We start from the raw sequence: 27,347 nt of genomic DNA on the forward strand, positions 1-27,347 counted from the left end.
GTGCCTAATGAGATGCACGGCTGAGACAATAAGTCCGTGCGGCAAGATGAGCCTCGAGCGGCGTCATCTGCCTTACAGCAGCAACCCCCTCGTCATAAAGACACTTTCAAAGAACATGTGTCTTCCGCTTGGGAGTCCCAGGGTCGCGAAGCGGACAGCGTCCGTTCGCTGGCTACTTGAGGGCAAGAGACAAAATGGATGCCGTATCTAAGATGGAACCCGTGGGTACAGATGAAAAGCCCACGTAACAAACGAACGGTTTAAGTTAGCACAGCGAAACTGCGCACACTTACTAAACTCGTCATTTGCGGTTCATAGATACTAGACTTGCCCATATTCGTGCGAGTCGAAAACACCACTTACAATTGTCACGGAACCTCAGACGCTCCTTTTGCCCTCATGTAGGCAAGCACTAGTCGGAATCATATTCGATATTCATCAGACCATCAAGATGTCGTTGCAGCATAGCTCTGTCCGATCGAGTCCCCTTGGTAACAGATGGTTGTCTCATACACGTTGTAGCACAGAGGCCACATAAGGCAGGACCACACTGCACACAAAGGCAACACGTGAACAGGAACACTACCACAACCCCGATGATCGTCAGAATCTTCCAACCCCAAGCCGACACCAGGCCCCAAAACCAACCAAGTAGCGTCCAATCCCCTACATCCACGTGTATGGATTCGGAGATCTTATGCAACTTCGAGATGGCTTGATAGACAGTAGGAGCATTATCTGGAATGAAAATGCAACAGCTCGAATGGATCACTTTACACACCCCACCGCGATCTGCTAGGACAACATCTAAAACCATACGGTTTTGTAATGTCATAAGTCTCTCCGCCTGAAGTTCTGTGGTGATATTACCAAGGGCACTGGCAGTAATATTAGCTGTCGATTCTACCACTCGAGTCAAATGTCTCAGGTTCCTACTATTAACCATAGGTCCCCAAAACGGGAGGAAACCCTTGAAAAAGTCTCCTGCCTCTTGACCGGCAGTATCCTCTTCGCTAATTACGCCTCGTACAACTCTAGTCTTATGATAATCGGCAGGACAACATCTAAAACCATACGGTTTTGTAATGTCATAAGTCTCTCCGCCTGAAGTTCTGTGGTGATATTACCAAGGGCACTGGCAGTAATATTAGCTGTCGATTCTACCACTCGAGTCAAATGTCTCAGGTTCCTACTATTAACCATAGGTCCCCAAAACGGGAGGAAACCCTTGAAAAAGTCTCCTGCCTCTTGACCGGCAGTATCCTCTTCGCTAATTACGCCTCGTACAACTCTAGTCTTATGATAATCGGCATCTACAGTAAACGTCGGAGGCAACAGATTTGCAACGAAACATGAGCCCATGAAGTCTGCGGGCAACCATGTGTATGCACGATCATGACAGATAAAGTATGTACCCTTGGCAGCCAGAAACACAGGGGACGGGGACATTGGCAGAACGTAACTTTCAGTGCAAGCACTTACTCCAAGTGAGGCTTGCGAGCCACGACCCACAAGACAAAGATTACCAGTGTGGGGTACGACCCATATTGGAGACGAGCTTTTAAGCTGCTTTTCATTAGTGAACATACTATATTCCCCTCTACTTAAGACCCTATAGGCTTGTACCTCTTCTCTAGGGATAAGAAAAGGATCATGGATCTCATCTTCCATATCCTCTATAGCCATCGATAGCAGCCTCTGATACGAGGTAGGACCAAAGTTGGGGGAACGTTGTTCTTGCGTGGGGTGGGAACCCAGTGCGCTTCGAAACATTGTTTGGAACGCTCGAGCTGACCCTTGGGAACTATACGGTAACACCAGATATGGAATTCCCTTACCCGTAGTATGTGGCATCAACCCACACACCCAACAATTAGTAGTGTTAACCACTAACTGATGCTGATGGAGGAGCTGGATAAAGGAATTATTGCGGAATTCTACACGTCTAGCCTGTTCGTGTTCTGGTAACATATGAAAGGAATGAGGAGAAGCAGTAGAAGTAAGGTTAGGGTAAGGAGTAGGAGTAGGAGGAGCAAGGAAAACGTAAGACATAGTGTAATACACCCCACACGCCAAAAATGCAGAAGCAGTCAAAAACAAAACAAACAATTGGGATACAAAACATTTCGCACGACTAAGTTTCTGCAGCTTGACTCTATACGCCTGAGCTCCTTCCAAATCATTCAGCTTCGAAAATGCCATTTCCCTACGACCGTCCGCAACGTTTCTTGACACACTTCGTTCTGTGCAGCAATAGTCAATCCCCAGGAGTTCCTAGGAACCGACGGTCTTTAACCTAGCGTCAAGACCTACTGTCCAGAAGGAAGTACGCGCGCGGCCCTACGGCCCTCAATACACAATATGTATTTATTTAGCACAATATTTCTCAGCTGTGGAAGGAAAAAGATACAAGGAAGAAGCTTGATATATATATACAAAAACTTTCAATGATATGAATGTTCAAAATTGATCATGGGAAACGAGGATATTGCAGTTATCAATCTCAGCAAAGCAAGCAAATTTATTTGTCCTTAGTGTGAGATCGCAAAGAATATCGATGTTTCCCTGGACGTGTCTGCTCGTCGAACAAAGGATCTGTTGAAGAGACAGCGTCCTGCTGATCAGTTCGTTGATCTGGTCTTGAGTCTTTTGCTGACAAATGTTCAACAGGGGCTTTCTGCTGCGCTGAGGGTTCTCCAACAAGCTGTGCGTCGCTAAAAGGTACAAACGCCGGCAATGTTTCTGTTTCTGTTGACGCGATGCCTTTCCTTATCCACGGGTCTGCCGGCAAAGGAATAGGGACTCGCTTACAATGGGTAGCATGTACCCAATTTTTCCGCCCCTCAAGACGAACGGCAGTCCTCGTGGCCAGGAGCACCTGGTAAGGTCCGGTGAATCGGGGGTCCAGATTGTTTTTTCGTGAAAAGTTACGAGTAACCACCCAGTTCCCGGGCTGGAGCTGGTGGCCTGGACCCTCCGTCTGCGTCGGCAAGGCGTCGTAAACCTGTTGATGAATTAACCTCAGTTTAGCAGTCAAGTCATGTAAGTAATCGATCAACATCGGAAACTCAAGATCAGAGAATATTCCTGGCCTAGGAACCCCCCACACATTCGCAGGACGGCCGAACACTATTTCATAGGGACTAAGCCCTATTCGGGAGTGTACAGTCGCCCTAGTTGACAGTAATGCTAGGGGCAAAGCATCAGGCCACGAAAGTCCAGTCGTAGCTTGAATCTTCGCTAATTTTAGTTTAAGGGTGCCATTGTACCCTTCAACCAATCCAGCTGACTGAGGATGATTGGCGCTATGGAATTTCTGATTGATTCCAAGGCCCTTACACACACTCTTCATCACACTTCCAACAAACTCACTTCCGTTATCTGACCACACGACTCTAGGCATTCCATACCGAGGAAAGTATTCCTTCAGTAGGATTTTCGCAGTAGACAAAGCAGTATTGTCTTTGAGGGGATAGGCCTCAATCCATCGGGAGAATGCGCAAACCACAACCAAAACGTATTTCAGGTTATTGCATCGCTCCATATGGACGAAGTCCAATTGGATCACCTCAAAGGGATACGAAGGAGGAGCAAAACTGCCAGGAGGAGTTGGGGTTCCTTTGCCAGGATTGTACATTATACACACCATACAATTCTTCACCAAACGTTCAGCACACTTAGTAATTCCATCATTCTTCCACACATCAGCCAGCAACTTGCAAATACCTTTCGCGCTAATATGTGCTAACCCATGTGCCATTTGCACAACGGCCAGTACATACGCGTCAGGCAACATCCATCTTTTCTGATCCGACAAATCAATCCAGCAACCATTCACATCCAACCTTCCCGTACTTTCTTTCCACTTCATCTTTTCAGTGTCGGTGGCCTCATTCTGAATAGCTTTCACACTCTCTATGGTATTTTCACACATACTTGATTCTGTAGGCCACCTAACCGAACTTGTCACATACATTCGAGTGCTAAGGTTCCGAGCAGTCTCCTTAGCAATCTCATCTGCAAACGCATTACCACGACCAACATCATCCGTCACTTTACGATGCGCACTACACTTAATAATTGCAATTTGAGCAGGCAAAGTCAATGCATCCAAAAGATCGTTCACAAGCTGGCCATGCTGTATTTTCGTGCCATGCGACGTCAAGAAACCACGCTCTCGCCACAACCGTCCAAAACTATGCGCTACACCGAAAGCATACTGACTATCGGTGTACACATTCACACGTTTACCTTTTGCTAATACACATGCTCTAGTGAGAGCAATCAGCTCTGCAGCTTGGGCAGAATTCTGATTCAATCTCGCAGTCTCAACAACAGTATTCAATGTCACCACAGCATAAGCAGTAGTCACATCACCATTCGGCAACTTAAAACATGACCCATCCACATACAGGGTGCCATCCGGGTCTTCCAATGGGGTGTTTTTAAGGTCCACACGACCTTTTGTTTCCTCTTCTGTCCGCAAGTAACAGTCATGTTCTGCTACTTCATCTGACTCTGCACTAACTGGTAACAAAGTTGCCGGATTTAGGACATTACAACGTTTTATCTGAATGTGGCTTGCCAAAAGCGTCAATTCGTACCCAGACAACCTCGCACTCGTCAAGTGCTGAGTTTTCGTACGATTCAAAAGAGTATCGACTGCATGCGGAACCATCACCGTAAGCATATTATCCATGACCAATCCTGCTGATTGTCGGATGGAGACCGCAGCTGCCGCAGTTGCTCTCAAACAGCTCGGCAATGCTCTAGCTACTGGGTCTAAGGTCGAGGAAAAATATGCACATGGACGCTGTTTACCACCAAAAGGTTGCGTTAAGACACTCAAAGCACAACCTTCCCTCTCGTGAACATATAACGTGAACGGTTTACTGTAATCAGGGGTACCTAACACAGGAGCCGAACACAATGAATCACGTAATTCAGAAAAACTTTTCTGGCATTCTTCCGTCCATGGTAAAGGAGTCGAAACATCCTTGCACGTAAGAGCCACCAATGGTTTCGCTAGCAATGAAAAATTGGGAATCCACTGCCTGCAGTACGACGTGATACCTAAAAAGGCACGCACATCTCTTTGGGTTTGTGGCGCAGCCATGCGTGCAATCGCTGCAATTCTCTCTGGGGTCAATCTCCTTCCCTCCTTTGACAATAAGTGACCTAGGTAGGTTACTTCTTGACAACAATATTGGAGTTTAGAAGGTGACACCTTGTGATTTAACTCACAGAGGTGTTGCAGCAACGACACTGTAGCGATTTTGCAGATGTCTTGAGTATCAGCAGCCACCAATAAGTCGTCGACGTATTGGATTAAAGCCGCACCAACCGGCAACCTAAACGCATCTAGTTGACCCTTCAAAGCTTGACTGTAAATCGATGGACTTTCACAGTAGCCCTGAGGAGCGCGTTTGAACCGGAAGCTACGTCCACCAAGAGAGAAACCGAAAAGGTCCCTACTCTCTTCGGCAATCGGGATGCTGAAAAATGCATTTTTCAAATCAATCACCGAAAACCATGAAGCAGTAGCTGGAATCAGAGTCAGTAGCGCCGTGATGTCAGGCACAACAGGGAATTGAGGAACCACAATTTTATTTACCTCCCGTAAATCGATAACAAAACGATAAACAGGCGGTTTGGTAGGATCAGTACGTTTAAGAATGGGCAGTACAGGACTATTGCACACGTTTCCCCGAGTTTCTTCAATGACATCTTTCTCGATCAAATCATAGATGATCGTTAACAAAGCTCGTTCACCATCAAGGGAGATACGGTATTGGGGAATACGTGGCAAGCGCACATTAGATTTCAACTGAACAACATAAGGGGAGATATCAAGTAGGCCCACATCATTCGGACCCGTCGCCCACAAAGACGCAGGAAGAGACTCCAATTCCGGTGGAAAGCTTATCGAGAGACAAGTACATGGGAGAGACTACTCTCTCTCCTAACGTAAGCTTTACACCCGCAGGAGAACAATACAAAGTTGCATACAAGCGTTTAAGCAAATCCAGACCCAAAAGATTTTCGCCACAACCAGTAGACAAAATCAATGGAGCTTCGAGCTCACGAGGCCCAATTTTAAGGGGCAAAGGGAGCGAAACTGGATTGCTAACGGGGGCGCCAGAGAATCCAACGGAAACATTTGTTAAGCCAGACAAAGGTGCGCCAGGGAGTTTCGAATGCATGATAGAACTTTTCGCTGCACCAGTGTCCAACAGAATAGGCTCAACGACGCCCGATGTAGCAACTGCGACGTAAGGCCCTCTCTGATCAACCGGAACTGATACCACTCCCTCTCCTTGTCTTTGGCTGTCCTAGTAATTACTATCGTCAGTTCCCTGATCGACGTAATAATCGTCTACATTGTACTGCGCAGATCGTCCTTGCGATGATCCACGTTGATCGAAACAGTTATTAGAATTTGATGAATGGTCAGAGCGATCATTCTGAGCACCACGACCTCTACCACGTGATGCGTGCTGTGCACCACCACGGCCTCCTCTAGACGAATTACCACCACTACGGTCATTTAAAGCAGGACAATTGAATTTAATGTGTCCCTCCTGTCTACAATAAGCACATTGGTTGTACCCTAATGAAGATCTTTGGAAAGAAGAATCATTACGCGGCTGCGATCGATTCGATTGCGACTGCGATCTATTCTGCTGAGGCGCATTCTGATTAGAACGCGGCGGATATACTTGTTGTAACAACACTTTAGTTTTTAGCTCTTTTGTTTTTTTATCGGCACGGTCATTTTCCTCTTTTTCTCTATTTTCGTAATATTGTGCCGTAGCCAATATCTGAGCTGAGGTAGAAACGGCCCACGCACTTTCAGAATTCCTTAATTTATGGCTCAAGTCGGGCAATAAGTTTGACACAAACTTATCCACAAACAACCTCTGTCCACCCTCAGTACCCATATCCTGTCCACTATGATCAACGAATGCTTCCTCGAACCTCGTAAAGAAGTCCGAGACACTCTCATCTTTCTTTTGCTTACAGGCTGACAACTTATCCCAATTTACCTTCATAGCTGGCATAAGCGTTTTCATTAATGTAATGATTCGCTGAGGAAGTTCAGCAATCAACTGATCGGGTTTAGTGGCAGCCACTTGTCCAGCGTCTGCCGCTGTAATGGCATTCCAATCGCCACCTAATTCATTTGCGTGATCTTGGTGACGAATCTTCGCCCATACCGGTTGTGGTACGATATTACCGAACAACATGTCGATATCGGCAAGATTCATTATCGTAGCGTCTACGAGCTGCGATAATTCCTTGTAATACCCAGCAGGATTTTTGCGAGGATCGGGCAAAGTTTGTTTCACCTGAAGCACTTCCGATCGTTTCCATGGGAGGTGTATCCACACTCTCTGGAAATGTGCCGGAACTGGCTGGGCACCAGTATTATCAATTGGTATCCAAACTGGCGGAACTTCACGCATAGGATATTGGCCAGACTCGGTTTGTTTTTCAATGTCCTCAACGAACAATGCATGAGGAATAGGAGCGGGACGAAGAGATAGTAAGTGCTCAACAGCACGTCGAACATTAGTGTCGACTATCAGTCCAGTTGCGAACTGGAGCCGAAGTTCAGACAGGGCGGTCAGCACCTCGTCAGGCGCATTAACCACTATCTGATCATGTAAGAACTTGCACATTTCATCAAACACATATCTCTGAGTTGGTATGTTGAATTGATCAAACGTTTCGAGGACAACACGAGGTGGATTTCTAACAGGGTTTATCATCCAACCCATCGCCATATTGTATAGCGCAACACGTTCTCTATTACCAGGAAGCTGGCTACGTCTCTGAGGACCATCAGAACCAGCAGACCCAAAAACAGGTCCGAGCGACTGGAAGAAGTTTGTCGCAAGGGGAGAATTACGATTACGAGTAGAGGGAGAAGAATAAGACACAGGACTAACAAGAGAAGGAGTAGAGACATTAGCAGCAACAGGGGTTAACAACACAGGAGCAGTAGCGGGAACAGGAGTATGTGGAAGCGGAGGAGCAGTAGGAATAGAAATAGGCAAAGGAGCAGGAACAGGCGGAAGAGCGGGTGCAGGTTGAGGAACTGGTGGAGGAATAACAGGTGGAAGAACAGGTACGGCAGGGACCACAGGAGCTGCGGTACCCTGTACGTACGGAGGTGGCGACTTCATAAGATAAGACATTAAAGAATCCTCAACTGCCTCTTCCTTCTTATCCGACTCCGTAGGCAAAGCAGGATAGCATTTGTCTATGGACATACGCTGTAATCTCTCAAACACTTCCTTATCCTTATCCTCCTTATCACGCTGAAACTGCTCAGCTTTCTTCACTATAGTAGCAACAGTATCTCGCTGACTACGTTTATTTTGTCTGATCTCTTTCTGTCGGGCTTCTTTGCGCCAGAACCGAAAGGCATCAAACATGGCCGGCCTAGATTTGCGTTCGAACAACTTTATTTCCAAATTATCTAAGATCGACGCTTCGAAGCTACCGTGAGGTGGCCAACGAAGATCGCCGTCTTTCTTTGTATATTTTATCCAATAATCGTTAAAAGCAATCGGGCCTAGCCCATGTTTGCTATATAAATCATAAGTAGGAGTTCCAACCGGAGGTATCGGACACGAGTCCTCCAGCAGGGAATCCGCACCACAAGGTCTAAAGCAACTGAACAAAGTACTACGACCAGGCATCTTGCACACTAGCCGAGTTTCACAAACTTCAAGGGTTACGGGATTTCGGGATTTACCAAGTCCCAGCAAAGAACTAAACCCTCGGTCTTTGGCGGCTGCAGTCGTCAAACAAATACAACAACAACGAAGTACGCTAGCAAAGTGTCACCGACAAAAACACTCACACAGCGTGTACAACAAAGACACCCGCTAAAGTGTCTACAACAAAAACACTCGCTAAAGTGTCTACAACCAAGAACTCTGGGAGCGACCCACAAATACTTAACTCAAAGATCAATGGCGTCCTCAGGAAGGCCCGTCAATCGTCTCGCTATACCAAGGTCTACGCCAGGCGCCAAAACAGGTCTACAGTCAGGGCAGCAGTCCGTCGCAGCCGTTAGGAGGCGGGAATCTTCGCGGGAAAAGTCTTCGGGCCACTTATTTCGACAACAGGATCGATGAAGCGGGGTGCACCTTCCCTCGGAGATTTCACACGAAGTTCCTCACGATCGTCGGGCTTGGACCGGTACCACTGATCCCGCCCCACGTTGGGCGCCAACTGAAGGACTGGGTTCTTTTGGACCCAGCGGTGCCAGGGCACAACACCTGAAACCTTCGTGGGTAACCTGCTCCGGCGTACAAGTCACAGAGACACGGGACACTTCCTTCGGCGTCAAAGAGTCAAGGTTTATTTACTGCAGGGAACACAGAAGTCACAGGAAGTACATCGAGTGTAGTTCGGGGAGACTGCTTCAAATTGTATTTGTGGATCGCTCCTTTTATACAGTTTTTACCCATAGGATAACATAATACACAATAGTTTACAACCTGGTTCCCACAAGTTGCTCTCAGAGGGGTCGCTTTGGTCACTTTGAAACACACAAGGTCCGGAACATAAGTGCGGAAACATTTGGCGGTTCCCAACTGTAAAAACCCATCTTCCCACCATTAGCAAATTCCAATCAGCAGTAAAGTAGATCGAAATAGGAACGAAGACAGGTGCAGAGGAAGACGGAGACAGTAGGGAGATCGGAAAGGGTGTAAAAAGGGGAGGTATCGAGAAGCACGAGATACAGGCATCAAAGGGACGTGCCTAATGAGATGCACGGCTGAGACAATAAGTCCGTGCGGCAAGATGAGCCTCGAGCGGCGTCATCTGCCTTACAGCAGCAACCCCCTCGTCATAAAGACACTTTCAAAGAACATGTGTCTTCCGCTTGGGAGTCCCAGGGTCGCGAAGCGGACAGCGTCCGTTCGCTGGCTACTTGAGGGCAAGAGACAAAATGGATGCCGTATCTAAGATGGAACCCGTGGGTACAGATGAAAAGCCCACGTAACAAACGAACGGTTTAAGTTAGCACAGCGAAACTGCGCACACTTACTAAACTCGTCATTTGCGGTTCATAGATACTAGACTTGCCCATATTCGTGCGAGTCGAAAACACCACTTACAATTGTCACGGAACCTCAGGTCTGGGCCCCAGTATTTGTATCTAGAAAATCCTTTGACCCTCTAGGCAGAGGATGTCTGTGCCCAGCCAGAACCAGTTCTGCCTTCTCTAGTGTGATTTCCCGGTAGGGGGTGAAGACGACATTGCCAGAGACAGACCAGGCCCTTTGAGGTTCAAGGAAATCTCCTCCCTCTTTCCCCATCGCCGCCCAGGTCTATTCAGCCCTTTGCTGACCTACCTAGACTTGCGGGAGGCACCCTTGCTTCCTAGCCATCTGTCGTCCAAAACCCAGACAGGCAATCCACATTCTAGCAGAGGCACATGGGATGAGTGAGCAAGAAAATACCTACTTCCTAAAAGGGCCTTTACTCAAAGATGCATCATTAGATTCTGAGTTCAGGCATACTAATTTGTATTTTCTCACCTAGTTCATAGGGCCAGTTATGTTTATAAGATGTTATAAACACATTTCCCATTCTGTCCAATGGTGAACAGGTAGCCTTGCAATAGTGAAAAACAAAATGGGCTGTAATTCACTATTAGGATATGCCACACACACACACCAGGGCATGTCCTACATTTCACATACACTGCGCCCTGCCCACAGGAGTACTTTGGGCCTATCTTAGGGGTGCCTGACATGTAAGAAAAGGGAAGGTGAGGGACTGGCCAGTGTGTGCACGGGCCAAGTCGACATGACAGTTGCACACTTCGCGCAGACTCTCAAATGGCAGATCTGATGTACCTTTTCGGGGCTACTCACGTGGGTGGCATAATCCGTGCTGCAGGCCCAGACGTAGTATTTGATTCCCAGGCCCTGACACACTCAGTACACTTTACTAGGGGCTGACAAGAAACCCATACAACCAATCAGGGAAACACCAATCCATAACATTCTTTACCACAGGAGCACTTGCACTTTATCACTGATCAGCAGTGCGAAAAGTGTGCAGAAACACTACTCCAGCAAAAACAGATTAAAAACTGGGAGGGCAGAAAGCAAAAACCTCAGGGGAAACATGCCAAAATATGCCAAGTCTAACAGTCCCCAAGCAACTCCCTCTTCCCCACTGCCCCGAACCTCAATTGATAGATCCTACAGAGATCCTACAGCGGGCTATAGATGCAGTAACAACAGAAATAGAACTCACAGAAAGGCGCATGTCATTAAGCCCTGATCTTTGTCCCCAGCTGCTAGATTTATCAACTTCCCAAACTCCTACCCCAGCCCCTATACCTAGACTACATGTCCCCTCACCATGCCCACGACAAGAAGCTGCACCAAAAATTGCAACCCGGAAGGGGGGTGCTGCTCCTAGCATATGCAAGAATGGGAAGCCCAGGCAAGTAAGTGGGGGGCACCCAAAGCAAGAAATACAAAGGGGGGCCTACAACTAGTGTGGAGCCCTTGATTAATCCTGATGAAATCGTAGAATCTACTGCCAACACTCGAATAGATCTGGTATATCCATCTTGGGTGCAGAACTTGTTACCAGATCTATTGACCCAATTTAGAGCAACTGTGAAGGAAGAAGTTGCCCCCTTAGATGATCGAATGCATAATCTGGCAGCTTTGGGGGATACTAGGCAAACACACATATGCACTAACACCACACAAACCCTAGTGAGGGGGATTGATTTTAGCTGCCAGGTAGACAGTCCAATCTTGATACCCCCAGACAAGCCCATAATGCCAAGGAACCAAGATTCCACCAGTCTTTGGGGCCCCAGTCGGGTCGACGGCCACACTCACTCGAGAGACAAAACCACCCTGACCTCTGCACTTAGCCTAGGTGTACACCGGGCACAAAATCATACTACCCACACAGCATCAAGGAATGTTAATTGGGAGGTTGGGAACGACAACACAGCACACACGATGCGGAGTACAAACAAAAGCAACATTACTTCTGCAGGGCTAAGAGAGGGTAGAGAAGGGCCTGGGTGTGAAGAGAGTACAATGGGTAGGACAGAAGTAATAATCCAGCCTACTATAAATCTACCCCCAGCCTCATCCCCCTACACGATAATTTTGATAGGGGAACCAGAACATATAAACGGCCAGAAGGAGCCACATCTTGACCTCAGGAAGAAAAGGCATAGACAGTTCCCCTATGATAGGGTAGGGGAAATCTTAATGGTCTGCATAGTTGGTTGGGTGGGAAAAGCAACACAAGGGGACTGTGTGTTCATCAATTTAAAAAGTCCTCAGACCGTATGTAGGCTGTTAAGTCACAAATGCAGCTCCCCAGAGCCCCATACTGAGGTTAGGGCCCTTTCACTGGACTATTTTTATTCCCTTGTCTATATAACAGATAGGGTCAAGACCATCTTAGATCCTGGTAGGTGGCCACAGGAACATCTGAATACTGGCCATAGATATCCCTCTTCCAGACACTTGCTCTATAATATACCTGTAATAAATAGAGTTGGGGTTCTGGAAGAAGTTGATTGACACGTATTGATAATGGGAATAGATCAGGGAAAGAGAACCTCAAGGGCTCCTGGAGAACCAGAGGAGCTTGGTTGCGGCCAACCAAGCCAGTCCACCAGCCCCAGTGTAGGAACTGTTCCAAAGGGCTTGGTTACCTTAACACAACAGGTGACTGGTAGTGTAGTATGGTTACGGGAAGAGTTCCCTAGATGACTAGCCTCCGTAATCCCTGGGTTCCCTGGACCACTAGCCTCCATAATCTCCGATACCCTTAATATCAGTGTTACGAGGGCAGAACATCTCATTAGAGTATTTGATAACCTCCCTTCGACCCTAATAGGGGGTACTTAAACCCCGGATACCTATGCTTTTGATATCTCCACTGATAAGGACAACACAGGGAGCAAGCTGAGGGTCCTATCTTGGAATGTTGCCGGTCTTAAAAGCAAACTGTCCTGCTCTGGTTGGGAGCTTTTTGTGGACCAATATGGCATCTGCATGTTTCAGGAAACATGGGCACAGGAAGACGCGGGAAGGGTGGGGTTTGCGTCATTTAACATTCCAGCCACCTCGAGGAGTAGGGGTAGACCATCTGGAGGTCTATGTATCTGGGTTGTCACACACTTGAGCTGTAAAGCTAGTCAACTGAATTCCTCATCCAATGACATTCAATGTGTAGCATTTAGTTTTCCCACCAAGTTGAAACTGGCTTTTATTAACATCTATTCCCAGCCTGTAAGTCTGAGCAAAAAATCCCCGACTTTCGACCAACTGAATGTTTTTATTCCTACTGTTCCCCCCAACAGGTGTTTAACAGTTTCTGAACCACATGCAAATTGCTAAACAAATGATAATACAATAGCGTAAAGGGAAAAAAACATTTTTGTGTTCTTGGGCTTGTCCAGTCTTTTTATTTTTTTCACTTTTTTCAAAGTCTTCCACTCCCTTACACCAACGCGTTTCGTCGTATACGGGTGGGACCCCACAACTTCCTAAGGGCTGGAAGTAGTAACATAAATAATCACATTGTAGTTTGTCAAATTATAATCCATCCATATTTCATCATGTCAGCCCAAACATCACCATTGTGCAAAAGGGGACTAGTCAAAAATCAAAGCATAGTGTCATTATAATCATGCCGACAACAGATGTCATCAACAAACAAATGCCCACTGAATACACTAATATATTGTTATTCACAAATACATTCTAATCATCCTGTTCGGCATTCTCTATCAAAATGTCCATTAACTTCATTGAACTGGATGTCAGTTCTTTTTCCCAGATGTTCAGGAGGTCTTCGTCGAGATCATCATATGTTGGGATGATCTGTGAGCGAAGACATCTTGGAATCCTATTTAGTTTAACATATTGTTTTAAAGTTGTGCCATTCCACCACTTTGACATTTCTGTGCGCTTCAGTTTTTCCAGTCTAATGAATATTTTATGTAATCCTTAATTCTGCGGATGGTTACCACTTTTCACAGCCTCAATTACAGTATTCCCCTTGCACAAATTATCAAATAGCTCCGTCGCCATTCTATCTCGATCCAAGTTATCACTCATTGTTATTATTGTGAATAGTAAAAGTGTTTATAGAGCTGCCTCCTCTTGTTTGCAATTAACCAAAGAGGGGTGAAATAGAGACTTCAGGCGATCATACAAATTTACACAAAAAATGTACACAAAAAATATAAGGCAAGTCACAAATATCCTGCTGTGCATTCAGAAGAGGAGAATATTCACCCAGTGCCTCCTAATTTCTCAATCTCAGATTGAACATGCAATTAACAGTTTCTGAAGCACACGCAAACTGCTAAACAAATGATAATACAATAGCGTAAAGCGAAAAATACATTTTCGTGTTCTTGGGCTTGTCCAGTCTTCTTCTTTTTTTCAAAGTCTTCCACTACCTTATACCAACGCGTTTCGTCGTATACGGATGTGACCCCATGACTTCCTCAGGGCTGGAAGTAACATAAATAATCACATTGTAGTTTGTCAAATTATAATCCATCCATATTTCATCATGTCTGCCCAAACATCACCTTTGTGCAAAAGGGGACTAGTCAAAAATCAAAGCATAGTGTCATTATAATCATACTGACAACAGATGTCATCAACAAACGAATGCCCACTGACTTCCCTAATAAATTGTTATTCACAAATACATTCTAAACATCCTGTTTGGCACACTCTATCAGAATGTCCATTAATTTCATTGAACCGGATGTCAGTTCTTTTTCCCAGATGTTCAGGAGGTCTCCGTCAGATCATCATATGTTGGGATGATCTGTGAGCAAAGACCTCTTGGAATCCTATTTAGTTTAACAGATTGTTTTAAAGTTGTGCCATCCCACCACTTTGACATTTCTACGCGCTTCAGTTTTTCCAATCTGATGAATTTTTCACATAATCCTTCATTCTGCGGATGGTTACCACTTTTCATGACCTCAATTACAGTACTCCCCTTGCACAAATTATCAAATAGCTCCACCGCCATTCTATCTCGATCCAAGTTATCACTCATTGCCATTGTTATAAATAGTAAAAGTGTTTATAGAGCTGCCTCCTCTTGTTTGCAATTAACCAAAGATGGGTGAAATAGAGACTTCAGGTGCTCATACAAATTTACACAAAAAATGTACACAAAAAATATAAGGCAAGCCACAAATATCCTGCTGTGCATTCAGAAGAGGAGAATATTCCCCCAGTACCTCCTAATTTCTCAATCTCAGATTGAACATGCAATTAACAGTTTCTGAAGCACACGCAAATTGCTAAACAAATGATAATGCAATAGCGTTATTGGGCTTGTCCAGTCTTTTTATTTTTTTCACTTTTTTTCAAAGTCTTCAACTCCCTTACACCAACGCGTTTATGGAGTGGGGGCCAAAAATAGACAAAGCTAAGCCTAAATTAGCCCAGAAACCTGCTGGGCCTATAGCAGAGATTTGTAAGGTGCAAGTCAGGAGTGCGACAATGTATGGGGCCGAACTATGGGGTCACTGTTGTTGTGCTAATGTGAGTAAAGTAGAGAACAGTTTTTTCGGGGCAGTTTTTGGGTCTTCCCTCAAGTACCCCCCTAATCCCCTTTGGCTGTATCTAGGTATCAGACCAATTGGGGATGAGATTGGTCTCCGACCCTTAACCTTTTGGGGAAGATTGTGAGTGACCCCGGAACTGGCAGTCTATCGGTCAGAATTAAAAGAGCTATTGAGTTTCCTGGGTGTCGTCAAAATCCCTTGGTTGCATACGTAAAGGATGAATGGAGTAGGCTGGGAATATCAAGTCTTTGGAGTAATCCAGAGGAAGCGTGTCTTGCAATCTCACGCTCAGAATTGGTAAAAACCTATTGTATGAACAAAATGGCAGCCATCCAAGGGTGTTCGGCCTTAGGACACTTGACAGCTGAATATCTGATAACGAAAGATGAGTATATAATAGAGCCCTTCCTGGATGATATCCAGCCCCAACTGGAAAGGAAATTATATGTTCAGTTTAGATTTGGTACCCTGCTGCTCCGTGCCTTTTCCTGCAAATGGTCAAAAACTGCTTTGCGAGGGTGTCCTTCCTGCAACTGTGAGAAAGAGTTTGAGCTCCATGTCTTATTTTTTTGCCCTGGCTACAAACCAGCAAGGACGCGCTGGCTTACCCAGCGCTGCAGGAATTTGGGGTTTGAGCACTGCAAGGAGGCATTTAGAGCCCCAAAAATTGACACTCACAAGCGCCTTGCCTTCGCTGTATCTCGATTTTTAATTTCAAAGTGGCGCAGGCTCTGGACCTTTCTTAAACTGTTATCATAGTCGTAAGCGCACACACTGTTCCTAGCTGCTAATAGTTCATCTTAAATTTGTAATCCCTTTTATCCAATAAAATCTAATTTTATTGATGTAATAATTTTGTGTTCCTTTCTGGCATGTGTCATTTTTTATCCCGAAGGTGGCTTGTGATACAATTTGCCCATATCCACCATTCTACGACCTCTGCTATGAAGTTTAACGCTGTCTTAAATCAAACACATGTAGCCTCCAATGATTGACCCTATTCTGTGTTTGCTTCTGCTTGTCATTGTCCTTCATAATGCAAATACATCTTACACGCACTATGGGCCGGGATGCCCGCCACCCCTTCCAACACCAAATCCCATCGGAGGAGACAGACACAGTTTTAAACTTTTGGAAGGCGGAGGGGCCTCACGACCCCCCGGCCGTATTTATTAAAATATGAAACAAAATTTAAAACTTTAAATTAAAACGTTTCATGCATCATGTACAAATTCAACTTCAATTACATTTGATGAAGACAGGTATTCAGGCTAACCTTAACAAATCTCTAATACAAAGATTTCCTAGCCGAGTCTAACATCATGACACATGCATTACATTCGAATTTGTACATCCTAACATTAAGGGCCAACGGCAAGGTCTTAACCGGTGTCAGATCCCTATCACCAAATTCCCGCCCTCACGTGTGAGTGGCGCATGCGCAGAGGACTTTACCCTCGCAGCCAACTGTAACTTCCCTTGTCGTCGGGGCCCCCTTTCACTCGACGCCATCTTAAGGTCGGCCGAGTTCCCGTGCGAGGTATCCGTAGGAAGGACAGCGTGGACTCCCCCCCTTTCCCCGCACTCTCTTCCACCGGAGCGGATATCCGGCCCCCGGGAAATTCTGGGGAGGGGCATATAGCCGTCTCCCGCTGGGAGGGGCCTGTGGCTGTCTCCCCCTGGGCGACCCATCCGTAGTGGGTGCCGCCCCCCTCGGGAGGGGCAAATGGCCGCCTCCCCCGGGCGCTCCCATCCATTGTGGGTGGCGCCCCCCTAGGGACCTTGAAATCACTGCTCACCGATCATGACCTTACCGCCCGACCGAAGACTAAATAAATACGACACTTAGTTACCTACTATGGGAAAGAAAACTATGCTTACTCTTGTAAACAGCTTGAAAATTCATTGACTTCAACATTGCTACAAAGGAAAAAAAAAAAAGGTCCTAAGGCACAGAACAATCTTTATTGCATCCATTACTTAACATTTCTACGAAGGAGGAAAGGCCTATTAAGCAAGTATTCATTACATGCATACTCTTGTCATCAATTCACGATGAAAGCAACGATTCCAATAAAACATGTTTTATTACAATCCAAAGGCAACAAACGACTTTATTCATTTCAAACATTTTTGCCACCGGGGCTGGTGGGTGGGTCAAAAAACTGCAGCTTGTTCCCTTGAGGGCTCACGAGCGACGAGTGGTGCAGCCTTCAGAGCGCAGGAACAAGAGGATGCTTCCTTGGATTCCTGCCCTTTTATCCAGCAGCGGGAGGACGGGGCCGCGCCCTCGTCACGCCCCTCGGTACACGGACTTCGGGGCAGGTGTTTAGGACAACCCTTTTTTGGGCAGTAGGGGCGTTCTCCGGCCACGCCGCTATGGGCATACCAGCCGAGACACGCCCCCCGCCCGCAACGGTTTCCCGGGGGATCGGGGCACCCATCCATACGTTCGTGGTGACCGAGTGGTCTCCCCTTTCCATATGGGCCGGGATGCCCGCCACCCCTTCCAACACCAAATCCCATTGTAGGAGACAGACACAGTTTTAAACTTTTGGAAGGCGGGGGGGCCTCACGACCCCCCGGCCGTATTTATTAAAATATGAAACAAAAGTTAAAACTTTCAATTAATATGTTTCATGTATCATGTACAAATTCAACTTCAATTACATTTGATGAAGACAGGTATTCAGGCTAACCTTAACAAATCTCTAATACAAAGATTTCTTAGCCGAGTCTAACATCATGACAAATGCAATACATTCGAATTTGTACATCCTAACATTAAGGGCCAACGGCAAGGTCTTAACCGGTGTCAGATCCCTATCACCAAATTCCCGCCCTCACGTGTGAGTGGCGCATGCGCAGAGGACTTTACCCTCGCATCCAACTGTAACTTCCCTTTTCGTGGGGGCCCCCTTTCACTCGACGCCATCTTAAGGTCATCCGAGTTCCCGTGCGAGGTATCCGTAAGAAGGACAGCGTGGACTCCCCCCCTTTCCCCGCACTTTCTTCCGCCGGAGCGAATATCCGGCCCCTGTGAAATTCTGGGGAGGGGCATATAGCCGTCTCCCCCTGGGAGGGGCCTATGGCCATCTCCCCCTGGGCGACCCATCCGTAGTGGGTTCCGCCCCCCGTGGGAGGGGCCAATGGCCGCCTCCCCCCGGGCGCTCCCATCCATAGTGGGTGGCGCCCCCCCTAGGGACCTTGAAATCACTGCTCGACGATCATGACCTTACCGCCACACACCAGATAGTTGACCGACTATCTGGTCCCCCCACACCTCCTATAGGTCATGTCTCCTCAACCCCGCTAGCCAAGCTATCATGTCTCCTATCAATAAGTCATTCCCCACCCTGAACAGGTGTACCCCATCATCAGAATAACAGTGATCACCCCAGATGCATCCATGAGATATGCTTTGAATATGAGCAGAGCGAAACAATTTCTCCATTTTATTGTTGACCCTCTTTACCGAGTGGTTCAATGCTGTTGTGGACAAACCACCCCGCCATACCCTCCTCGGAATCATGTGAGACCAGGCAATTGTACATCCCGGGAGCCTTTTTGCTAACCAGCTAACTGCAGAAAGTATGTGCTCAACTAAAACTCGTCTGCCCAGTCTTACCAAGTCATTGCCCCCAATGTGCACTATGACTACAGATGGCGGTGACCTGTGCCGCCCTAGTAATTCTTCCACAAAACCTTGCAGTTGGTCAATACACAGGCCGCCCTTCCCGTAGAAGGAAACCCTGAACCCATATTCCTCAGATGTGTGAATCGCATCACCTGTCTTGAATATGTCCCCGGCCCGCCTCACGTATGAGTGGCCCAAGACCCAGACCACACGTCTTCCATTCCTTATTCCTGAAGTGGTGGTTAGCTGATGCTGGGCCGGTCCCAATTTCCGCCCTGCGTCACAGGCTCGTGAAACTGTAATCCAAACAAAAGACAACAAGCGTGAGTGCACTTCATCAGTAACTTACAACATGTGCAGTCGCACGTACCTCATGAAACAGTTCGAAGACCAGCGGCCTAGCTGCTTAACCTTGTCTGCCTGCAGACCTTAAGCCGTAGCTTCTGTAGCGGCCCCTATCCTGAATGAATGGGTCCCAAAATCACTCGGGTCGAAGCCCGCGGCTACAATCGTGATTGCCAGCACCCTCTGAAACTGAAACCTTGTCAACGGGGTGCTGTCCGTATGTCTGAGCAGGGCCCCCCCTCACGTTGTCAACCTTTGTTTTAGGTAGGCCTCAACATGCCTCACTGGACAACCGGGACTACCTGGAGCGAGCTGCAACACAACACTATTCCCCTGGGCCTCCTGGTCCGTCTTTGACCTGGCTATGGAGTCCAGCAGAGAATCCCCACTTATTTGGATGTGATCCCTGCGCAGACCTCCTTCTGTATCCTTCTTATTAGCCGCCACTAGTTCGCTCACCTGCAGGGCCCCATAGAATGCCAAAGCGAACGCTGCCCGGAATAGTATTACCTCGGTAGGCGCGCGCATGTCTCCTCTAATTTAGCCAGCAAGGTGGTCAACTTATCAAATCCTATCGGGTGCCTGTTATCCCTTCTGCATCCTTCTAAGCGCCGCCAGCAGCGCAGAGCCTTCCTGACTAGAAAGGAGTCCGTCAGGTCCCTGATCCCATGGAGCTGTGCCATAAATGATATGGCGGCCTTATACCGAATTGCGGTTGCCGCCGACCGGCCCTCTCTATTGAGTGCCACCAAAAATTGTACAAAGGACTCCTCCTGCCCCCATCTATGCTCCCCAGCTGGACCCAAAAAGGCGCAGTATGAGCGGAACGCCCCTTCATAAGCTTTCCTCGTCCTGGGCGCTAAACTGGCTGCCACGAGGTCCTGTAATCCGGGGCACCGATTTGCCATAGTGCTTCGGGAAATGGTGCCGCCACTAGCTCCGCTGAGGGTAAACAATCCCTGAAAGCCTGCAGTTTGAAACGAGAGAGCGCATTGGCTGCATTATTCAGTACTCCCGGCACATGTTTTGCCCTGAACTGTACGTTTAATCTCAAGCATCGTAACACAATTTATTTCAACAATCGCAATATCCATTTGCAGCGTGCTGCCTGCTGATTAATGCACTCTACCACAGTCATGTTATCGGACCAAAATACCACCGAGCGGTCTCTGAAATCCTCCGGCCATGCCGACAGAGCCACCCAGATGGGGAAGAGTTCTAGAAAGCCAATGTTACTCGTCAAGTGTGCCACCATGCCGGCCATCTTTGTGCCGACCAACGGTTCCCTAGGATTGCTCCAAACCCCACGCTACCCGCTAAGTCGGTCCACAAGCCGAGTTCCGCCGATGAGACCGGGGGTTTGTTCCAGACCACTCGGCCGTTGAAGTCCGCCAGGAATGCCAGCCAAATGAGCATGTCCTGGCTAACCTCCGCCGACAGTCTTGTGCGGTGGTGCCCTTCCCTGAGGCCTACCATGGACTGGGAAATGGATCGAGAAAAAGGGCGAGCCATCGGTATCACCCTTAATGCAAAGTTAAGTTGACCCACTGTCTGCTGTAATTGGTGCAATGTCACTTTCTCGGTCCGGAGACACTGCAACAAGGAAGCCCTGAATTTGGCGATCTTCTCCGTCGGCAGGCGGAAGCACCCCTCCACGGAGTCTAGTTCAATGCCCAAAAACTCCAGAGAGGTAGTCAGCCCCACTATCTTAACTGGCGCCAATGGAACCCCGAAACCCCGCATGAGCACGCAGAAGTCCTGCAATGCCCGTGCACAGTCCCGAGTGCCCGCTGGGCCAAGAAAGAGGAAATCATCAAGATAATGCATCACATGTTGTTGCCCTGTGGCCTTTGCGAACACCCACTCCAGAAATGAGCTAAACATTTTTTTTTTTCTTTTTCATAATCTTTATTCGATTGTAGATTTTACAATCATAAAAGTTCATTTTAAAAACACACAGTTAAAAGCGGTTACACACAATTCATTTTCAAAAGGCAAATAATGACACAGTAAACAGTACAATATATCAAACAATAAAAGCATGGGCAATATATGGTTAAAAATATAAATAACTGTAGACTTAAAAGGCACCAGCACAATTTTACAGCATGGTTAGCCATCCATGCTTTTCCTAAAGCAGATGGCTTTTTTTAAAAAATTACAAATAAACAAAGTACAGTCAATATTCAGTAGTTGTAAGTAATAAAGTGCGGGTTTAATTTGTGTGAAGCTCATTTTTTTAAGGCACGGTTTAAGGTATAATTTCCGTGGAGTGGAGTAATAAGGGCAAATAAAAAGGAAGTGTGCCAGATCTTGAGGAGACTTTCCGTCGCAGCCACAAGCTGGCAACACTTCGCCCCGCTGAGCACCACTTGGGAATGCCAATAGGAGGTGATAGAGGTCAAAGCGGAACCTTGTTAGCAGAAACCGTTCATAGCTGGACATAGGCCATGTCAGGTAAGGTTCTATTTGCAAGCATGTTTTTAACAATAGATGTTTCCTAACACTGACCTTCTGTATCTCAGCCTCTTCTCTGTCGGTACATCTTAACAAAACTATGGCATTCTTGACCAGGTTTACATCAGATTTTCTAATTGTATTTGGGGCATAAAACAGATCATGTCGGCCAATTGCCGTTAGGCTGTCCTTTATGTACTTTACCCACGGTACCTTAAATCTCCCATCTAGCTGTAAAGCTTCTTTCAGTAGGGCATGTGTTAATGGAATTTCATTGTTTAGCCAACATTTCAGCCAACATGTGACTGGGCTTACTGCTATTCTGTCACCTAGATAGGGGACCCCCAGCTCCTCGTGTACTGAGTAATTCCCAATACCCCTAGGCAGTCTTAGGATCTTTTTTAGGAAGTTATTTTCTGCGACCTCTAGGTCTTTAGCCTTGCGATAGCCCCAGAGCTCGCTCCCATAACAGGCAACAGCAACGCTTTTTGCCTGGTACAATTTAAGCAATGCGGCCAACGGGCAATTGCCGATTTTTTTTGCAAAGCCAAGGATGGCCGCATTGACCCTTGTAGTTTCTCCCTTCTTTTTGAAGACTGCTGGGCCCCATGATAACTTATGGTCTATCAGGACCCCGAGGTAAGAGAAGGAGTTGGTTGATGGAATTTTTTCCCCGTTTATACTGAAATGGCCAGGTTTCAGAATGCCCTTACCTGCTTTCATGACGAAGGACTTGGAGTTATTTATACTTAAACCACGTGACTCCATAAATTTGTGGAAGGAATTTAATAGTTTCTGGAGGCCGATTGCTGTTCTAGAAATAAGAACAGCATCATCGGCGTAGAGTAATACAGGTACCCCTTTGCGCTCGACTAAGGGGTAATCTGCTTCTACAAGTAAGAGAGATTCCTCCAGTTCATTAATATACAGGTTAAATAAAAAAGGGGCCAAGATACAACCTTGTCGGACACCCCGATTTATTTTAAATTCATCCGTTACATTAAGGTCTTGAGAGTAACGGACGTTCGCCCTTGTGTCTGTATGCAGATCAGCGAGGAAATTAACAAGGTTCCTCTCTACACCCATTCTCAGCAAAGTGGCCCATAATAGGCTTCTGTCTACGCAGTCGAAAGCGGACGACAGATCCATGAAGGCCATGTAGACAGTGCCTTGTCTCGCCAATGTATACTTGCTTAGAATAAGGTAAAGGTTCAGACACTGCGTGATGGTCGAGTGATCTGGTCTAAACCCGTATTGTATGGGTGAAAGGATTTTGTTTTCTTTAGCCCAGGTAGATAACCTGTTAAGAATTACACCCCCTACCACTTTAACTACTGAATTCAGTAAAGAAAGTGGCCTGTAACATAACGGGCTACTGCGGTCGCCCTTCTTAAAAATGGGGACTATAGTTGAGAGACCCCAAGTTCTTGGGCAACCAGTTGTCACCGCTGCATTTATTACAGCCGTGAGAACCGGGGCCCAAAACGGGATACTAGACTTAAACAGGTCCGGCGGCAATCCATCCGGACCCGGGGCCTTGTTGGTGGTTAGACCCTGTATTCCCCTAACGGTCTCTTGTACTGTGAAACACAGTGGAATCGCAGTTGGAATTAAAAGGTCGGAGACTTCCCGTTGCTCATTGCTCTTAAAAATTGTACTGAAATGGGACACCCACTCCCCCTCTGGGATGTTTGTTCCAATAGCTGTGTCATTTGGGTTTTCGAACATAGGTTTATTAATTATTTGCCAAAACTTACTGCTATTCCCCAACACGGATGGGTCTAAAAGGGATTCAATAACGTTTGCCTTAATTTCCTTTTTTCTAGTGGCTATTACTTTCCTGTAGGCCATGCGAAGATTTTTTATCAATTCACGATCTCTTGGTTTGGTTTTTAATGCAAGTTTCAGATCCCTGCTTGCCTTTGAGCAGTTATGATCAAACCATTTAGAGTTATTCTCACTATGACCCTTTGTTGGCGCTGTGAGCATGGAACCAATTTTAACGACCAGCCCCTCGAACCTAAACAAAATGTTCGAGGGAATTGAATCAGATGAAAGACAAACGGACAGCTCCTCTTCACATGCGCTGGTTATATTAGTATACAAGGTGTCTTGATTTACCATTGACCATTTAATGCGACGCCTGCCATTTACGCACCTTAACATGCCATGATCGAAACGTGACTGACGTTTAGCAATAAATGGTCCACCCAAGTTTATAACAAGGGGATTATGATCACTGTATATACTAGTGAGAATAGAAAAATGCAAGACCCATTGAACAGCATCTGGAGATATTAATATGTGATCAATAAAGGAACCCTGCCCATGCCCTTTAAAGGTTGGGGTGTCAAAGAGCTAAACATTTCAAAATAGGCACACGAGATTGAACAACCCATTGGCATGCACATATCCATGTAGTATTTCCCCTGAAACATAAAACCCAACAAGCGCTGATCTTGGGGATGCACCGGAAGCAACCTGAATGCAGATTCAATGTCTGACTTTGCTAACAATGCACCGGGGCCTAAGCGATTCAACAGCACCACTGCGTCATCGAAAGATGCATACTTTACACTGCAAATCTCCGGGTTGATCGCCTCGTTGACAGAAGCCCCTTTTCGGTGATGACAGATTATGGATGAGCCTGTACTCCCCCGGGTCCTTTTTTGGCACCACCCCTAATGGGGAGCATACAAAATCAGCCGTTGGTGGGTCACAAAAAGGCCCTGCCACTCGCCCCAAGCTAACCTCCTTGGCGATCTTTTTGGCGGCAACCGCCGGGTTGTGCTGAATGGACAGTTGGTTCTTACAAGAGGCTGTCCCCCGAAAATCACCCGCCGGGATTCTGAAGCCATATGAGAAGCCATCTCGCAGAATCCCGGCGGACGCATGATCAGGGTATCTGTTCAGCCAAGGGGTCAGCGCCAAGATATCTCCGGGCGACGATGTGGACTTCCGGGGCACCGTATCAATCCTGCTTGGTACCCCCTTTGCCTCCGGAGCCATTGGCCCTGGACCGGAAGCTAGTTTCAGGATGCGAGGTGTTACCACAACCGGAGCACGCGTGCCTGAACTTACACGTACCTTGTGGCCTGCTACACGTTCCTTTATTGAAACCCCAACACACTCCTCGCTTATTCCCGTTCCCGCCTGATCTAGGCTGAGTCTCACCCCCGTAGTTCTGCCGAAAGGGCTGTGACTGCCTCTGTGGGAATGTCCTGGAGCCATTTGTGCTTGACCCCGAACCCCCCGATGCTCCTGGCAAGAGCTGTGCATGCCATGACACCGTATCCAAACAATCCCACGTTAATGCTTCATTAAACTCATTTGCTTTCCTAAAAGCCACATCATATCCTTTCCACTCCTCACCTCCATATTTCTCATGGAAGTTTGTGATCCTGCTCTGATAACAAGCCAAGTCACTCAACAGTTCTGGCGTACGTTCAGCGATAATCGCAACAAAGATAGAAAAGGCCCTGATCCAGTTCCTCATCGACTCCTCGACCCTGAATTCCGCCATTTTTGCCCGCCATACACTGGGGTGCCACAAATCTTTCTGCGTCTTGGCATATTCTAACTCTTGATGATCAGTCAACAGTGAAAACATATTAATGTATTTGTTGGACCACACCATCTCTTTAGTGACCATGGGAACATGTTGCGTCAAGCTTTCCCGCCTTGAGGGTACCGCGCCCTCCCCCATCATCGGTAGCGACCTCTTACCGGCTCCCGCCGCACTTCCCGCCGTGTCCGTCGCCTTCTCCTGGTTATCTGCCGGGACCACCTTCGCCACCTGTGGGGAAATAGAAGGCAAATTCGCTGCCCCGGCATCCCTTGTCTGCCGTAACTGCTCAATAATTAATCTAGCTTCCTCGGCCGGGTCTTCCACAGCCGCGGATCCCCCCGCTCCCTTTTTCAACCAGGGTAACACAGACGCTAACTGTAGCGCTAATTCAGGAGGCATTTGATCGTCCTCCAGCGGTGTGATAACCACAGGGATTGGCAAACCCCCATCCGGTGTGGGTACCGGGCTGGCCGCTGGTGCTACTGGGGTCGGTGGTACTTCCCTCGGGACTGGGGCCTCGCTAGGACCCGCTTTTACCCTCCTCTTTTTCCCCGGGGTAACGTTTGGCAAAGCCGGCCCCATGACTCTCTTAGGTCGCCCTGAGGGGCCATCCTGAGCCTCCACTTGTTTCCTGAGGGCCGCTAAGCCGCGGCCAATCTGGTCTACTTTACCGAACTTTCGGTCCATCGCCGAAACCTTGGTCACCAAAGTACAAAGCATCTGTTCCATCTCGGAGCTCTTTCCAGACTTCTTGCCAGGCATGTCTGTGTTCGATGTTAGCTCAGCCTGTCTCCCCGAAGTGACTCGAACTCCAGCTACGCCTTGATGACTGAAATAGAAAAACAGCGATTATACGTTCAAAAAACTGCAGCTTGTTCCCTTGAGGGCTCACGAGCGACGAGTGGTGCAGCCATCAGAGCGCAGGAACAAGAGGATGCTTCCTTGGATTCCTGCCCTTTTATCCAGCAGCGGGAGGACGGGGCCGCGCCCTCGTCATGCCCCTCGGTACACGGACTTCGGGGCAGGTGTTTATGACAACCCTTTTTTGGGCGGTAGGGGCGTGCTCCGGCCACCCCGCTATGGGCATACCAGCTGGGACACGCCCCCCCCCGCCCGCAACGGTTTGCCGGGGATCGGGGCACCCATCCATACGTTCGGGGTGACCGAGTGGTCTCCCCTTTCCATTTAATGAGGTCTTTGGATCTGGATATCTTTCACTGCAAACAGTTTTTATGGAATATTAAGGAGATGCAAATGCACTTTTTTATGATGAATGTATCCTTTTTATCATTTTATTCTCTAATGAAATGTATTGTACTGTACACCTACTTTTATGGTCTTATTGACCGAAATAAAGTTTTTCTGAACTGAACTGAAATGTAATGTCTTGGCTGCTTCTCAAGCACAGCCTTTGTGTAACGTGTCGGCTCATCCAACAGGCAGCATTGGGGCTGGCTCCAATCAGAAGTACACAAAACATGCACACAATGGAGTACGAGTGCTCCTTCATCAGCTGTCCAGAAGCAGTAATCAGAAACAGACAAAAGGGCTGGCTCTGGCTATAAAACGTCCTTAATTTGAACAGCAATTGCAGTCCCCCCCCACACACACTCTACCATCCACTAAATAGCAGTGCTCAGAAAGCAATCATCAGAGTCCTTTACTAGCAAGGAACTTGTGCACTTTCTAAAGGCAGCCCTGTCTCCATCCTCCTCACTTCA

The sequence above is a fragment of the Lissotriton vulgaris genome, chromosome 2_1 (assembly GCF_964263255.1).
Source record: "Lissotriton vulgaris chromosome 2_1, aLisVul1.2, whole genome shotgun sequence".
Lineage (NCBI taxonomy): Eukaryota > Metazoa > Chordata > Amphibia > Caudata > Salamandridae > Lissotriton > Lissotriton vulgaris.